Here is a 17115-nt window from a genome sequence, read left to right as displayed (position 1 = left end):
CTGATAGCTCTGTCTCACAAAGGTTAGTAAAAGGGGTGATGTTGGTGGCTGTGTGCACGTGCACCTGTGTGTCTCTTTATCCATTGTGAATCTTTTAGTTAATCTCCCTGTTTTCTGTTGGCATTTCACTCTATTGGTATTTCACTCTTTCAACCACTGGGGTTGGTTGGTATTTCACTCTATTTCTGTTGGTATTTCACTCTACCTACACCTGTGGCTGAAGTCCCATACACAGAATTGCTTGGCTGCTTAGTTTTTTTCTCCTTAACAGCTTTTTTTTTTTTTTTTTTTTTTTTGCAATGCCATTTTGATGGGTTTGGGGTAAATAAATGCAAACTTTAAATTCTTTAAGTGGACCTAGAAGCTCTGCCTGTATATTAATTCTTATCTCCTCTGGCTAAGTCACATCTTTTCCCTGGCCTTGTATTATTGTTTACATGGAAGCTTACTCTCCGAAGTCTTGTTTAATCTGAAAGAGAATATTGGGATTTTGAATCTGCCCTTTAATATAAGTGAGAGTACTTAGGTGTGGGGTGAGGTTCCCAGAGGATTCTGGAATAGGGGTTAGTGTACCAATTTCTACAGGATAGCTGTGGGTAAGAGGAAGGAGACTGATGTCTAGAATAAGCCTACACACTGTGTGTGTGCAGGCACCGTGGATGTGCGTCCCAGACTCACACAGCACACGCTCATCTTCAGCCTGGGGCCCTGGCACCGCTTGTGCACCTTTGGGAAGCTGTGTGGATGCCCTTCTCTCTATTTGGTCTTGCAGATTGCTTGTTGCCCCTTTGTCTGGGAGCAAGGATTCTTAAGAAGACCTGGTTTTGCAGCTTTTTCTTCTTAAAATCTCACATTCAACTAATGATTTAAGAAGAGGTCATAACCCAGCTAAGATAAAGTAGACAAATAGTAGATATGAGAAGGTAAACTGAGCAAAATCCATTGGTATTACACTGGAATAAGAGTAGAATTTTTTAAGAAAGCTTAAAAACACAAACAAAAAGCTTAAAAAAACCCCACACGGTTACTGAGTGCTATCTGGACATCTTAGAATTTAAGAAATGACTGCATTGAAAGTCTTTCTTACTGAGTCGCCAAGCAAGAGATGCCTATAAAACAGTCCTTTGTTAGCCTACCTTACATGTTAGCCTACACCAAGATTATCAGTGTAATAAAACTACTTTTAAAAATTGTCCTCTAGGGACGCCTGGATGGCTCAGTCACTTAAGCAGCTGCCTTCAGCTCAGGTCATGATCCCAGGGTCCTGGGATCGAGTCCTGCATTAGGCTCCCTGCTCAGGGGCAGAGTCTACCCTCTGCCTGCTGCTCCCCTTGCTTGTGCGCTCTCACTCTTTCTGTCTCTCTGACAAATAAATAAAAGTCTTCAAAAATTGTCCTCTACATTACATTAAAGCATAAAGGAGGCTTTTGCTAGTTCAGACTGGCCATCATCATCTGGTTAGTTCAAAATGATCCATATTATCAAGCAGATTCTAGGGTTTTCTTTTGAATAACCAGTGGATGTTTTAATGGAGCATGAGGAAATTTGTTTTCTGCTCTCACTCAGAGCCCAGGAAACTGGTTTGATGTCAGGGCCAAGCTGGGGTGTTGTGGAGTGGGATGGGGATTGTGATCTGGGGAGAGTTGGCTTGGAGTCCTCAGTTCTCTGCCCCGCCTCTTTCATGTGTCTGTTTGTCTATATGCACAGGGCTGTGAAGGGAATGCCAATTTGTCCTGGCCTGGGGTGTATTAAAAACATGTGCTGAGAGAACGGTTTTCAGCTGGGAGTAGAACACTTGTGACCCGAAGTTGTGTAGGTGGGATGTGGAGTTTTTATAACAGTTCCTAAGAAACCAGTGTAGTTTCACCCCCATGATTATCTGCTAGCATGCTATGCCTTGTTATTAACTTTGTAAATGTTCAGTGGATATTTTTGGGTGTGGCAATGACAATTACAGAATTCATTTTCAGTGTTTTACTTATCTGTGTTGTGGTTTAGGCTTAAGGTAGTCGTAAAAATCCTCAATTGTTGTATTGCAAAATTCAACTACCGTGACATCATCATTTGCGCTAATATGTTTTCTAGACAGAGGAATAAAATTTACTTCCAGTAATAACATTGCAACTATATACGTCCTTAAAGCCTTTACCTTTTAGGTAAAAGGTAAGAATAACATCAGAATGCCTGTTAATATGTAATTTCCCTCTTAGAAGAAATGAACCTTTAATTTAATCCCGATGAGACAGAGTTCCTTTATGAAAGTATTGGTGGGATGTAAAATGAAAAAAAAATGAGCCCCACTTTGAAGCAACGGAGCAAAATGAGCCGGGATTTGGGGCAAGCTCGGCTTTCCAAGGTTTCTCACTTGGAGATGTCTTCAGTTGGGCTGAAGAGCAGAAAGTAAAAGCATCAAAGATCCTGTAGCATGTGAAATGCTGTGCTTGTTTATTTTTCTTTCACCTTATCATGGAGAATCTCAAATACACACAAAAGTAGAGGCTCGTGTAATGAACCACCGCTGCAAACATTTCTTTTCCATTTCTTTTCCGAGTAACGCCATCAACCTGATAGGGGAAGACACAAAGTGGCCAGTGTAAGAAGTACTTACAAGTTCGGTAGAACTTAAAAACATGGCAAGAACGTACTTCCCAGTATGTCCAGCTTTACTCCTCCAGTGAATACCAGTATCATGCAAATGCCATTTGTTAACAACAAAACACTTTCTGAACTTCTAACAAGTGACATTTTGGGTAGGACTCACACTGATTTGATCAAGTTCAGGGCAGGCTCATAGGAAGAGAGAGATCTGGGCATCTGACCGCACCATCCACTGTCTAAGTCACGTGTAAATGGAGTCAATGGTAGGAGACCGCCTGGGAGGCGAGGGCAAGAAGAGCACCATCTCGAGTCCACAGGGGCCCTGGGAAAGCTGTCAGATGAGGGTCACGCTTGATTCATGGGCTTTAAAAATGCCAGTGACCTGCAGTACCCCAGGGCAGGTAGGGGTGCAACTGGAAACTGCATCCCACCCCCAAAATTCCCACTCACCTTTCAGGCTCCTAATTATGGCTGCTGCAGGTGAGTGCCGCAGGGAGTAAAGACTGCACATTCCTGTTTCAGAGGAATGCCGCTGTTTAATTTACCACACGGAAAGCCCTAAAACCCCCCAAGGCCTTCCAAAAATAGACCGGATTAGTCAGTAGTGACATTTACAGGGTTTTTTTTTTCTCCCCTCCCTCCCCCCCCTTCTCAGGAATGACAAAAGATTTTTTTTTTTTTTCTTTCTTTCTGCTTAGTAAACTTATCTCCCTGGAGGATTTTCACCTTAAGAAAGAAAGACATGGTTAAATTCTGTGCTGGATTTACTGGATTTTATTGCAAAATTTTTTAAAAATCGAAACTGCTAGAGCCAATATGGGGAGGTGTTTCAATGATGTTGATAATGGAAAGGGCTGATACAGAAGCTATCCTTTGGAAGAACTTGGGGTGAATCAGTGAAGAGATGAGAGGAGCCGATCCCCTGCAGTGGCAGAAGTCTGAAATTTCTCAGCTCTCCATTTGGATAATGACTGCTTTCTGAACAATAGGAACCAAGGAAATATTTGATAGATACTGCCAACTTCTTTTCTACACCATGGCAGGTGTCCAGGACTTACACCTGCTTCACAGACTAATGAAACATAACCATATGTGTCCCGCAACAAAGAGGTGCTAATTTCTTTTGAAAAAGAAGCCCAATGAGAGACAGAGTGCCAGTAACCAAGGTTGAAGGCTGGCTGCCCATTCATTGGTCCTTTAGTTCACTCATTCATTCACTCATTCCTTCCTTCATCCATTCATCTCTTCCTTCTTTCCAGCTGATGGACCTTTGGTCTTGTGAATACTCCTGGTAGAGTTACCTCCTCCTCCTCCTCCAGGTCTCAGCCAGATCTCACTTACTTAGGGGAGCGTCCCCTGGCCTCTCACCTCCACGTAATAGGTGGATCATGTTCTTACTGAACTACTCTCTCTGGTATATAACAGACACTCAGTAAGTATTTGTTGAATGAATGAACAAGTTAATCCATTCATCCATGCATTCCTTCCTTTGTCTCTCCACTAAGCATGACTTTTCTAAGCCACAGCTGTGTGAGGATCCTGGCCAGGTGGGCCAGGGTGGGAGGAGAGCAACCTTTCACACCTGAGAACAAAAACAAGTCATGACCCACTTTCTTGAAAACCAGAGAGATCTGAGAGTGAGATGGATATCAACCTGGTCTAGGGGTGGAGGTTTATGGAATTAACCAGAAGGGTCAGAGAGATAGGAAACAGTGGTAGCCAAGTTTACAGTTGTGCCAAGCCCATGTTGACTCTTAGAATCTGAAATAGAATTTTCCTAGTAAGGAGGCTGTGGCCTCAAGAGATTAACTGCTTTGAAGTCACGGAACTGGTGAACCCGCTTCTCTGAGATTTTTTGAACTGATTAAAAGTCGTTGTGGATTGAACTGTAGGAATCTGCAGTATGTTTTGGTGCCTTGGATTTGAAGGGAGACAAGTTATTTCCAGAGAAGTGAAAGGACACAGAGTGTTGATCCTAGAGGAAACGTCTAGGGGAGAAAAGGAACAGTTCAGCATTTCAGGGCTTTTCTACCCTGAGGTGCTGGTGGCAGGTGGGACACCAGCAGCCCCACCAGGAGAGCATTCTGGGAGGGGGCTATTCCTTCAGCAGTTGATTCAATCACCACAGAGTTTTTATCAACAAGTAAACTTTTCTTATGGCAGTGACTTGCTAGACACTTGTTCTTTGAATTCAGCCCTTTCATGTAACAGATCATCAGTTGTGTATTTCTGAAACTGGCAGAGTTTGGGTGGATACAAGGCACCTTCACTTACAGTGACTTGCATTCTCCTCTGACATCCCTGTGAAGACATTAAGACTGGAGACCTTTGGTTTGGCCAAGAGTCTCATGGCAGGTTAGTGAAGGAACAAGGGTTTGAGCCAGATTTGAGAGGGGAGACCAATGCAGCGCGTGATCTCACAACTGAGGTTATTGGAGGCAGAGCATGGCTGGGGTGATTCACGTGGAAGTGTTTCTCCCGCAAGGTGGAGAAAGAGAGCAAAGTGTGACAAGGGCTTTGAAAGCACTCAGATTTCGTTTTTTAAAAAAAGATTTATTTAGGGGCACCTGGGTGGCTCAGTGGGTTAAACTGCTGCCTTTGGCTCAGGTCATGATCCCAGGGTCCTGGGATGGAGTCCCACATCGGGCTCTCTGCTCAGCAGGGAGTCTGCTTCTTTCTCTCTCTCTTTCAGCCTGCCTCTCTGCCTACTTGTGATCCCTGTCAAATAAATAAAATCTTTAAAAAAAAAAAAAAAAGATTTATTTATTTGAGAGAGAGAGAGAAGACACATGAGTGGAGGGAGGGCCGGAGAGAGAGGGAAAGAGTGAGAGGGGGAGAAAAGCAGACTCCCCATTGAGAGGGGAGACCAATGCAGCATGTGATCTCATAACTGAGATCACAACTTGATCTCACAACTGAGCTGAAATCGAGAGCAACACTTAACCGACTAAGCCACCCAGGTGCCCCTAAGATTTCATTTTTAATACTTAGAGGTGTGCTTTACTCACTGGGAGCTTTTCTTCTTACCAATTGCTATAGCAGAAGGTGACACAAGTGTGTTGCAACTTTTTTTTTTTTTTAAAGATTTTTATTTATTTATTTGACAGATAGAGATCACAGGTAGGCAGAGAGGCAGGCAGAGAGAGAGAGGAGGAAGCAAGCTCCCCGCAGAGCAGAGAGCCCGATGCAGGGCTCGATCCCAGGACCCCTGGGATCATGACCTGAGCTGAAGGCAGAGGCTTTAACCCACTGAGCCACCCAGGCACCCCACAACTTTTAAGGATAATGATCGTTGGGGGTGCCTGGGTAGCTCAGATAGTTAAGCAACTGCCTTCAGCTCAGGTCATGATCTTTAGGTCCTGGAATCAAGCCCCACGTCTGCCTCCCAGTTCAGCGGGGAGTTTGCTTTGCCTTCTCCCTCTGCCTCTTCCCCTGCTTGTGTGCTATCTCTCTCTCTCTAATGAATGAATAAAATCTTAAAAAAAAAAAAAAAAAAAAAGATAATGATTGTTAGCAACCAATTCTACAGCATTTATTATGTGGCAAACACCAAGTGCTTCGTACCTATGAGTCATTTAATCTCACAAGAAATCTGAGTTAGACTTATAGTCCTCAGTTTACAGATGTGGGAACTGAGGCACAGAGCGAAAAAGTTAAAGTCTCACAGTGAGTTTATTGTCTGAGATCTGTCTTGTTAATCACCACCTTTTTTTTTTTAAACTGACTTTTTACCTATAAGATAGTGAACCAGTTGAGTACACAGGAAAGACCTCAATATTGCATTCTCAAAAATATTCTTAAAACTCTGGGTTTCAAAAAATTACTTTTCTGGGCGTCTGGGTGGCTCAGTGGGTTAAGCCTCTGCCTTTGGCTCAGGTCATGATCTCAGGGTCCTGGGATGGAGGCCCTTATCGTTCTCTGCTCAGTGGGGAGCCTGCTCCCCTGCACTGCACCCACCCCTGCCGCTGCCGCCCTCTCTCTCTCTGCCTGCCTTTCTGCCTACTTGTGATGTCTGTCAAATAAATAAATAAAATCTTTTTAAAAAATTACTTTTCTTTCTAAAGTTTCTAGAAAATTATGCTTCTTGAATAGGTGATTCATATGCGTAGTACAACACTTACAACTACCAAAGGGTGTGTGAAAAAGTCAGTCTCCCTGCACCCTGCCCCCTGGCTGGCTGCTCTGTTCCCCTCTCCAGAGACATCTGCCCTTAACCATCTCTGGTACTGAAAATGATGTTTGGAGATTTACTTTCTCACTTGTGCTTAAAGGAGAAAGAAACGCCCGTAGAAAGGCCCCCCAGCTCTGACCTCAGCTGGACCCTCCTGTCAGGATCAAGGCACATGTGGGCTGTCTGGCAAACTTGATAGGGCAGCCAGCCAGAAGTCAGAGGGCTGCAGAGTGAGGAACTGTGTGGGAGAGAGGAGTGCCTAAGGGAGAAGGAGCTTGGCCACACATCAAAGCTTTTAGGCTTTGCTGGGGGGCGGGAGAGGGAGATTCTGAAGAAGTGATTTCCTCTAATCCCCTGGCAGACTCCCGTGGAGTCATTTCCGAGTCCTTTGATTTGGAGAGAGAGCCCAATGGGCTGAGGTAGACCTCTCAAGGGCTGTCTCTTCTAATGTTCTGGAAGACATTGAACCCTGCTTGCCCTCAAGCAGACATGATAAGGGGAGAGCCGCCTTCCTCAGCTCACCCGAGGTTCCTGGACAGTGTTGGCACCTCCGAGTTTCCTGGGAGAGGTGATGGAGAGCCGTGAGGCAACAGAGCTTTGAGGGAGGTGGCCACACAGTGGGAGGCTGAGGGAGTGCTTCCTTCGTAGGCCAACCTCTCCAGAGAACTCCAGAACAAAAGAGAAACAAAATGGGCAGTCTTGACTCACAAACTGGTAGCAGCATATAAAAAACACATTTGGGATAAAAATGTTTGCTGATTCTCTGCACGGGACATTCTCTTGTTGTCTTGATTCTTTGTTCTGGCTGCTCTCTTTGCCTAGATTGGCCTTTGTTCTTCTCTTTTCTGGTCCAGTTCCTGCTTATCTTTTAAAACATAGGCAGCTCCTTTCTTACACCCCTACACTGCCCCCAGCCCCTGGCCCTTGTATTTGTCTACCACCTGATTTGTATTATCATCATCTGCTAATGGGTCAATCTAAGACCGTGCACTTCTGTTTAGGAGTGGTTTTGATCACTTTTGTAGTTCCAGTACATGGCTTTCAATACATACGTGGAGAAGTGTGGAGTTCCTGCAGGATATTCTGCACTACACCCAAGGTACCTAAGGCATGTTTGCCAAAGATCTGTCAGTAATAATTGGGCTATCTAATGATCTACTTTTTGCTAGCTTGGCAGACTAGAAAAACTGCCTTTTGGTAGAGAATGGGGCTAAAACTCTAGGTGATTTTGCTTTCAGTGAGCATATCTGGAACAGACTGCCCTGGAAAATGAGCTTCATTAACACGTCAGCATAACCATTTAATTTTCTTAGATACCCATCAAAGTATTGGCTATATTACTCAAGTTTGGGTCGTTGAAGGAAAATACAAGCAATTGAGAAATCTCATCCTGTTTCTGTGAGGGAAATGTTCTATAAGACCATGTTGAGGTAGCCTGAAGAAAGACTCCATATAATTGTTGTTTTTCCCCCTCACTGTCTTTTTCTTTTCCCCCAGTATCTTTCTCCATTCCAGACATGGTGCTTTAAATAACTGCACTTGGGTCAGATTGGAATATAGAATAGAAGCCAATGTTGGGGAGGAGATAAGGCAATGCCTAATTGTGTCTGAGTGACAGAGGGGAAATAGACCATAGACCATATCTGGTACACTTTGGGGATCTAACCCTTTCTGTCTCTTCAGAAGATAGTCAGGGAAATAGAAAAAAAAAAGTCTGAATTCTCTGAGTAGCTTCTGCTTTGTATAGTTTCAACCAAATGAACTAAATTTGTACTTGGAGATGGCAAATCTGCAGGTAATGGTGCAAACTGAAGGTTTTACACTGTGTAAAAATGGTAATTTTCCCCTTTGGAAGTCAAGGAGCCAGGAAGGGGAGGGGTGGGTGGGGAAATCAATGTGTAGGTCAAAAATTTGAATTTTAAGCACAATTTTCTTAGTCATCACTTTCATTTCTGTCTTCTAGGGAAATCTGACACAGCTAGAAAGCAATGGAAAACACTAAGGGTTGCATCAGATGTTGAAGAGGAACTGATCATACCATAGAGATAAAAATGATCTCTCTAAGGAGAATTTTTAAAATCTGGTTATTTAAAGGTAGCAGCCTTTTCGAGGAAAACTAACAAGGGTTCCAGAGGCCACCTTACCCTTGCCAGCAATGTTGGCCTCATGTTAGAATGAGGAATGGAACTATCTTGATGCTATTCCTCTTCCATTCAGCTTAGACTTGCAAGAGTGGGCTGCAAATAAATTTTCATGGTCTTTCCCTGTAAAGAGCGTCCTAGATTCACTCTGTGGAAAAATGTCTACAATAGATTTAATATGGTTATGATTTTGCCTTAATCCTCTTAGGTAAATCATTTCCTTTTATTCTTCTTAACTGTGTGTCTAATTTTAGCTTACAGCATTACTGGCACCATATATGACCCAGGGACGAGTTAGAAAGGAAGTAAAACATGTGGTCTCTGAGGGCCCATGGGGGAGAAACAACACAATAATGATAATTAACACTTGTACAACACTTGAAATGTATAATCACTTCCCATTACTTTACCTCATTGATTCTCTCCACAAACATCTTGTGTGGGTTTTACAGTCTCCATTTTACCAATGAGGACAGCGAAGCTCAAAGTAAGAGGGACTTGCCCAGGATCACATTCCAGTAAAGGAAAGAGTCTTAGAAATAGTATTCTGACTCTAAAACTGTAACAGATTCCATTGAAAACTGGCTATTTTAGTCCAATATCTGTATAAGTGCATGCTGATAAGACTTCATGAATGTGGTGGAATGGGGTTCCCCCAGGATACTATCTTGGGAAAGGGTGCAGTGCACATGGATGATTAAAGGAATCAAAGGAGATCCAGCTATGGGGAGAAAAGTGGAAAATGTCATAGGAGGAAAACGAGGGCAGGAATGAGCTGAACCTGTTGATCGGGGGAAGGAGACAGACCTTCCCAAGCAGAAGAACTGTGGTTGGGAATAATGAGACAAGTCTAGGAGAGACTGGAGATGTAAATATAAGGGTAAGGGAACTAGAACTCCTGGAATATTCTTTCAGTTGCTTCAGGGAGCCCTCAAGAGAAGTTGCTGTGAGCACTCGTAAGAGGATGTTCTGCTCTGGTGCCTCAATAAGTAGAAAAGGGGGTTGCCAAGTGAGTTATATATAGAAGTTGTGCAAGGGAAGTTCTTATGCAAAATGACTAAACATGCTTCATTGCCCTGCCTGGTTACTTATAAATGTTGTGTATGTGCAGAAGTTGATGGTGGTCTGGGCATTGTCTATGAGATTTCTCAGAGAGTAAAATGAGAATAAAGTTGTCTAAGAGACAAAGAGCCTCTAGATTACTTGCAGCTCTTGACAATCTGCTTCTCTGCTCCAGTGGAGGCAGTTTTAGCCACATTCCCATCAAGCATTTCCTATATCTTGCACTGACATCTTAGAACATGGGGGAGACAGGGGGGCAGAGCCTTACTCAAAGGAGGAACTGACAGCTTGGGGGTGGGGAGGGAAGAGAGACCTGATGTAGATTTGAATGGTCTCTATAGTTACGCAATTTTTCTAGCCACAAATCGCGTATTAAACCACTGAATTCATAAGACAAAAAGACTACTGTGCATTTGGGTCACTCCAGTTACCTTGAGATCTGGGACCCATGGGGCTGGGGGTGGCATTGGGTCAGGTCGGTAAGACAGCAACCTGAGCACAAGAGAGAGCTCCAAACTTTTGGGAGTCAGTGCCTGACTGCACTCCCATGAGTGCAGCTGTGCAGCTGCAGTAGCCCTTCAGAACTATTCGAAACAGAGACAAAAGGGGTCAGCCAGACACTCTGGCAGTGCCCAGGCACTGGATGTGAGCTGGCCCCAGGAAGGGGGTGTGATCTCAGGCAAAGAAACTCTTTAGCGGAGGGTAGTGCCTCAAGAGGGATTCATCTCATAGCTGGTAGCTGCCAACATTCCAGCAGGTGAAGGGATTGAAATGCTAAGATCTGAACAAAGTGATAAATCTGAGCCCAGATTTTCAATATATGTGTCCTATATCCAACCATTCTTAAATTGTTCAGGATTTGCCCTTTTCCAAGTGTACAACTTCCTGAATAAATGACAATAGATCCCTTTAGGGAGGGATTGAGCTGATTATTAGTATATATACTTAACATGGTATGATAGGGCATTCCCTTCTGGGGACTTTGCTTCTCTTTCAGTCAATAGGTTCCAAGTCAAATACTGGCTCAGATCCAGAAATTGGATTAGGGACATGACTTTTCATTGGATTATAAGTAGTCTCTTGATCACCCATTTTTTTTATTTCTTTTGTTTGTATAGATTGAACATTACCCTATCGGCTTGCTCTAGAAATTCTGTCTTCTATTAACCATCTCCATGGATTAGGGCAATTGTGACTACCTTTCTTTTAGTGGTTCAGTGTGGCTACCTGGCCCCTCTTCAGGATGCTGCCATTACCATTGCTATCAGTGAGTCCGATTCTGTAATGATATCTGCTACCAACAGGCTGGCTCTACCGAGGATGTTCACTATTGAAACTTCTCATTGATGTTAGTGCTCCTCTACTAGGGCATTCCTTGTCACTTTGGTTAAAAGAACGTCTTCTGGGGCTCCCACAAAACAAAGTTTTCTGTTGCGTTTTCTCAACGTTTTTAGTGTATCCACTTCAGCATGCCTCCTACCCAGAGCCCTTCAGCCCCTTCTTCCACTGTTTGCCACGGAAGTTCTGACATTTCTACTTCACTGCTTTTGCTAAATATCCAAGATCCATTCTAGATAATGCTTTAGTACTGTTTCCTGAGGTATTAAATCCTTTTCACAGAGTATCACAATTCCTATTAGCATATGCTATCTAGATCCTATAGTTTATTTGGGAGGGATGTGTGTGTGTGTGTGTGTGTGTGTGTGTGTGTGTAGATATGATAGATAGATTTTTTTTTTTCTTAAAGGACTCAGTACTTCCTCAATTGGGTCATGTTGTGATTTAACTCTAGTTCTTGGTCTGATGACCAATATGGGATGTGGGAGTAGATCCTAAGGTCCTGTATTAGTTATCCATGCTGTGTAACAAATTACCTCAAAATCTAACAGCTTAAAACAACAAAATTTATTATTTCACAATTTCTGTGGTTGAAGAATTTGGGTACAGCTTAACTCTGTGTTTCTGGTTCAAGGTCACTCATGAGATTACAGTCAAGATGTTGCTCGGGGTTATAATCATTTGAAGTCTTGTCTGGAACATCTGCTTGCAAGATGGCTCATAACATGGCCTTTGGCAGGACGTCTTAGTGGCTTGCTGGCAATTGGTTTCAGTTCCTTGCCTTGTGGATCTTTCCATAATGCTGCTTGAGTATCCTTACTACATAGTAGCTGGCTTCCTCTGGAGTGGGTAACTACTCCCTCCCAACCCCCCCCCCCCCGAAAAAAAAAACCCAGGAGGGAAGCCACATGTCTTTTATGAGCTAGCCTCAGTAGTTATACTTGGGAACTTCTGCAATATTTTGTTGGATAAAAAAAGTTCCATTCAGAGCAAAAGTAAACATGGGACCACTGGGCCATCTTTGGGTCTGTCTACCACAGAGCAATGTGTTATTTTGCAAGAAGAAGTTCTACATCATCTTTAGGCAAGGTTTGAATGCTAGCCTTTGGCAGAAGGAGTGAACCAATTTGGCAGACCCAAAGTGTCTAGGGGAATCTTAGGATTTGAGGTTTTTGAGTGCATCAAACGAGATGTTCCTATCCCAAGTCTCTAGGGTTCACCCTTTCCTAATTAGGGACCAGGTTCTGATGTGGAATACCTTCTAGGTTGACAATTCTACCTCCTTTGGGGCTCTGCTATTATAATTAAGTCCTGAGTCTGATACTCAGTTTTCTCTGCCTTCTGGCTACAGGATATGAGAGTTGTTTGTTTGTTTGTTTGTTTGTTTGAATATGCTTCTAAGGAAGCCTTCTGGTATTAACATCTAACTTTAATTAGTAATTAATCACACTCAGTCTTTCATTGTTTTTCTCCAATGCATCTCTTCTCCCTGCAATAGCCATCCAATTCCATACTCCTTAAATTATTATCTACCCCATCTCCTGAATGCTTGACACATTATAGTGCATACTCTATCACTGTGTCCTACCCTACTTCATCCTATAAAAGTTTCTAAATTTCACTATTAAAGTATATCAGGGTCTAACAGTGCTTCATCTTATCACTGTGGACAAAGTCCTGTTGTGGCCTATTTTAATGTCTGCTTTTCCAGACATCTATACCAATATTGCCATAGAGGTTCACTAAGAAATAAGCTCTCAGATTTGTATGCTAAAAGGTGATTAGGAAGTGCTTTTGTGAATGAAGGAAATAAGATGGGACAGAAAGAGAAGCTGAACTGCAGTACAGTTACAAAAAAGGTCTTTCGCATGGGCTACTCTGGATATGGGATGACCCTTGCAGAGTTTACCTGAGCTGATACCTCTGCATTTAGCAGTCATTGGGTAGGGACTGCTTCCTGGAAAGGATGAGAATTCAGACAAAGCAACTGTCTTCAGCTGAGGGTAATTCCCCCAGGGAGACGTCAGCCTAGAACTCTGAGCTACCCATAGTCCCAGCGTCTGGGGGAATGGGTGCCTTAATTCTAAATGGAGTGGTCTGGGTGGCACAACACAGCATCAGGCCTGAAATTAGAGGTAGGCATGTAAGGACCCTAGACACAAAATTTAAGGAGGCACTCACTCTTAAGTGTCAAACTGCATGTGCACCATCCTGAGAGTGAATGCCTCCTTAAATTCTGTGCCTTGCTTGCCTCACCCTAGTGCTGTCCCTGCACAGCATTCCCAATTGTGTGTAATGCACTTAGCCCAGAGCCTGGCATATGGTGAGCGCTTAGAAATTGTTATTAAGTTGTCATTATTGCTTTTATTATTATCTCATAGTTCAGCACTTACTGGGGTGTCCATATAACTTGAATAGGACAAGTGACTGAGTGAAGTGACTTTCTAATCCTGGTTCTATGTTTGTTTGATAAGAAAGGTGTCATCTTTTTTTTTTTTTTTTAAAGATTTTTATTTTTATTTGTCAGAGAGAGAGAGAGAGAGGTAGGCAGAGGGAGAAGCAGACCTCCCTCTGAGCAAAGAGCCCAATGTGTGGCTTGATTCCAGGACCCTGGGATCACGACTCAAATGAAGGGCAGCTAGTTAACTGACTGAGCTACCCAGGTGTCTTCTTTTTAAACCAGAAATGCCTTTTTAGAAGTTGGAGCTTCTGACGTTGAATACGTAGACATGATTGGTTATATACCCATTGCTCTTGCTAATAGAACTCCAAAATTTGGGGTATCAGATACTCAGATGTATCAGGGGAAACTGAAGCTCCTGGTCAGTCCTGGGAGTGAATTCTAATTGGCCTAAGCCAATCATGGTGATCCCATTCCTTTTGCCTGTGATTAACTTAACCCTGTGTGCCTGATATGATTCTGGCCAATGAGATAAGGGAAAGTCTGCAGCAGGCTTCTGGGAAATATTTTCCTCCTTGATGAAAAGAAACTCTCTTGAGGAACTATCCTGGGGATGTTGCCAATACTTGACTCCTAAGATGCAAATATCTTAGACTCATGAGAGAGCAACCATCTTGGGATCATGAGGGTAGCCAGCTAACAGGTTTTATGAGCAAGGGTTTTCCAGAGAAATAGATGAATAGGATATACATATAGGAAGATATTTGTTATAAGGAGTTGGGTCCTGCAGTTATGGAGGCTGAGAAGTCCCATAATCTGCTCTCTGTAAACTAGAGAACTACGGAAACCAGTGGTATCATTCTGTGTAAATCCAAAGACCTCAGAACCAGGGGAACCAATGATATAGATTCAAGTTCAAGTTTCGAGGTCTGAAAACAAGGAATGCTGAGAGCCTGAAAATGTTTCAGCACTCTCAGCCAGGAAGAAATGGTGAAATTCTCCCTCTGCCTCTTTGTTTTATTCAGGCCCTCAATATTTTGGTTGACGCACACCCACAATGGGAAGGGCAAACTACTTTCCTTAGTTCATTGATTCAAATGCTTATTTTATCAAGAAATACCCTTACAGACAAACCCAAAAATGACGTTTAACAAATATCCAGCCACCCTGTGATCCAGTCAAGTTGACACATAAAACCAACCAGCACAAGTCCCCCCAGTCTATCAAGTTGGCACCCACATGCATCTCCTTAAATTCTACTTAATATCCACATGAAGACAACAACAAGGTCATAATTCTGTGTAGTATGATATAACTATCCTGCATACAACTGAAAATGCACTAACCTCTTCTCCAGAAGAGGAGGAGAAGTCCTTGAATGGTGTTTACTCTTTTTGAAATCCTAAACCAAACTACTATGATGTAAAATTAGCAATATTTAAATACTGCTATAAAGCCAAGATATCTTATTTTATGTAAGAGAATAAGAAAGGACAGAAAACAAAGATACATACATACAGAAAAATATATTCATGGCAATAATGGAGGAAGCACTCATGACAATTACAGTCTTTGTTTCTGTAACTGGTCATGTGGTCATAGCTGGTATTTATAACTACCTTCTTTCTCTATCCATTCTGCATTCCCTTTACCTTCAGCAAGCACCTCAGCTGACCACGGTTTTTTGTTTTTTTTTTTTTTAAAGATTTTATTTATTTGACAGAGAAAGCACGAGATAGCACAAGCAGGCACAGCAGCAGAGGGAGAGGGAGAAGTAGGCTCCCGGCTGAGCAGGGAGCCTGATGTGGAGCTCCAATCCCAGGACCCTGAGCTGAAGGCAGTCACCTAACCAACTGAGCCACCCATGAGCTCCTGACCACAGTTCTTTACCTAGTGAGGTGACCCAAACCTTTATTCCTAAAAGTCTGGGCCATTAGTAGTTCTGGCTGGATTGGGTTGTTGTTGTTGTAGTTTTTCATTGACGTTAATCACTGGACTAGGTAATACTAGGTAATACTAAGAGATGCCCTACGGGATCTCCTGTATTCTGGATATACTTTCCCTGATTTCCGTGATGGAATGGCAGTCCAGTTTCTCCAGCCAAAACAGTAACTCCTTATCTACCTGTTGATTTCAAGGCATGGGAAGTCCAAATCGGCTGGATGGCACTTCTAGATCAATGAAATCATTGCTGTCTCTCTTGTTGGAAGTGTCCTCTTTGTGGAACTAAGATCCCTAGGCTGGTAGAACATAGTGTTGTAGGAACAGAAAGCAAAAATTTTGCTAGTGGGTCACCAGGGGTAATAGTAAGCAGCGCTGTTCTTATTTCCACACCTTCATTCCTGGATCCATGAACCCTGGCTATGTGAGAAATAGCAGCATATATTGATGGAGAGCATATATAGCCTTCTGGGGAACTTTGCTTCAGCACTGCAAGCTATCGCCACCAAGCTGTCACTGTAAATGATTCTTCAAAAGGCAATTCTAACGTTCTATGAAGCCAGCTGCTTTAGGGTGGTGGGGAACATGGTAAGATCAGTGAATTCCATTAGCATGGACCCACTGTCAAATTCCTTTTATTGTGAAATGATTTTCTTAATAAGAAATAGTGCTATCTAGAATGACACGATGATTGGTAAAGCATTCTGGAAGTCCATAGATGGTAGTTTGGGGAGAAGCATTGCATGCAGGGAAGGCAAATCTGTATCCAGAGTGTTTATTCCAGTAAGAACAAAATAGTGTTGCTTCCATGATATAATTAACCTGCCACAGGGTAGCTGGCTGATAACCTCAGGGAATGGTACCAAATAGGGGACTCAGTGTTGGTCTCTGCTGCTAACAGATTAGGCACTCAGTGGTAGACTTAGCCAGATCAGCTTTGGTGAGTGGAAGTCAGTGTTGCTGAGCCCATGCATAACCTCCATCCCTGCCACTATGCCCACTGCACAATGACAGTCGTGACTGAGGAAAGAGACTGGTGTTCACAGAGTAGCTCTGTCTCTCAGTCTGTCCATTTGATTATTAAAATCTTCCTCTGCTGAGGTCACCCTTTGGTAAATATCTACATGGGACACAAATATCTTCTTCTGCCCATTCAGAGAGGTCTATCCACATACTTCTTCCACAAAATCTTTTGTCACCAATGATCTAATCTTATTCCTTCTAAGTCTCTGGCCATCCAGCCAAACCATGGACCATGACCCATGAATCAGTATATAATCACATATCTGGTCATTTTTCCTTCTAAGCAAAGTGAACTATGCACTGCCCCCAAAGTTCTGCCCTTGGGAGGATTTCCCTTCACCACTGACCTTCAAGTTGTAGTGCTGCAGTTGTCCACTTTCAAGTGGTGCCAATATATCTTGTAGAACCATCTATAAACCAGGCCTGAATTTCATATCCTC

The 17115-nt window shown here is 43.0% G+C and overlaps 1 long non-coding RNA gene across 1 annotated transcript in view; it reads left to right on the top strand.

Moving 5' to 3' along the window:
• LOC131830406 (uncharacterized) overlaps positions 1-9027 on the top strand; it is a 32297-nt gene extending 23270 nt beyond the window's left edge. The window contains exon 3 of the long non-coding RNA XR_009353142.1: positions 8733-9027. This is a non-coding gene — a long non-coding RNA (uncharacterized LOC131830406). The remainder of the gene's footprint in view (positions 1-8732) is intronic.
• The last annotated feature ends 8088 nt before the right edge of the window (positions 9028-17115 follow it).

This window comes from Mustela lutreola, chromosome 4 (genome assembly GCF_030435805.1).
Source record: "Mustela lutreola isolate mMusLut2 chromosome 4, mMusLut2.pri, whole genome shotgun sequence".
Lineage (NCBI taxonomy): Eukaryota > Metazoa > Chordata > Mammalia > Carnivora > Mustelidae > Mustela > Mustela lutreola.
Note: the sequence above shows the minus strand (reverse complement) of the source record. Positions and strands in the feature narration are given on the sequence as shown.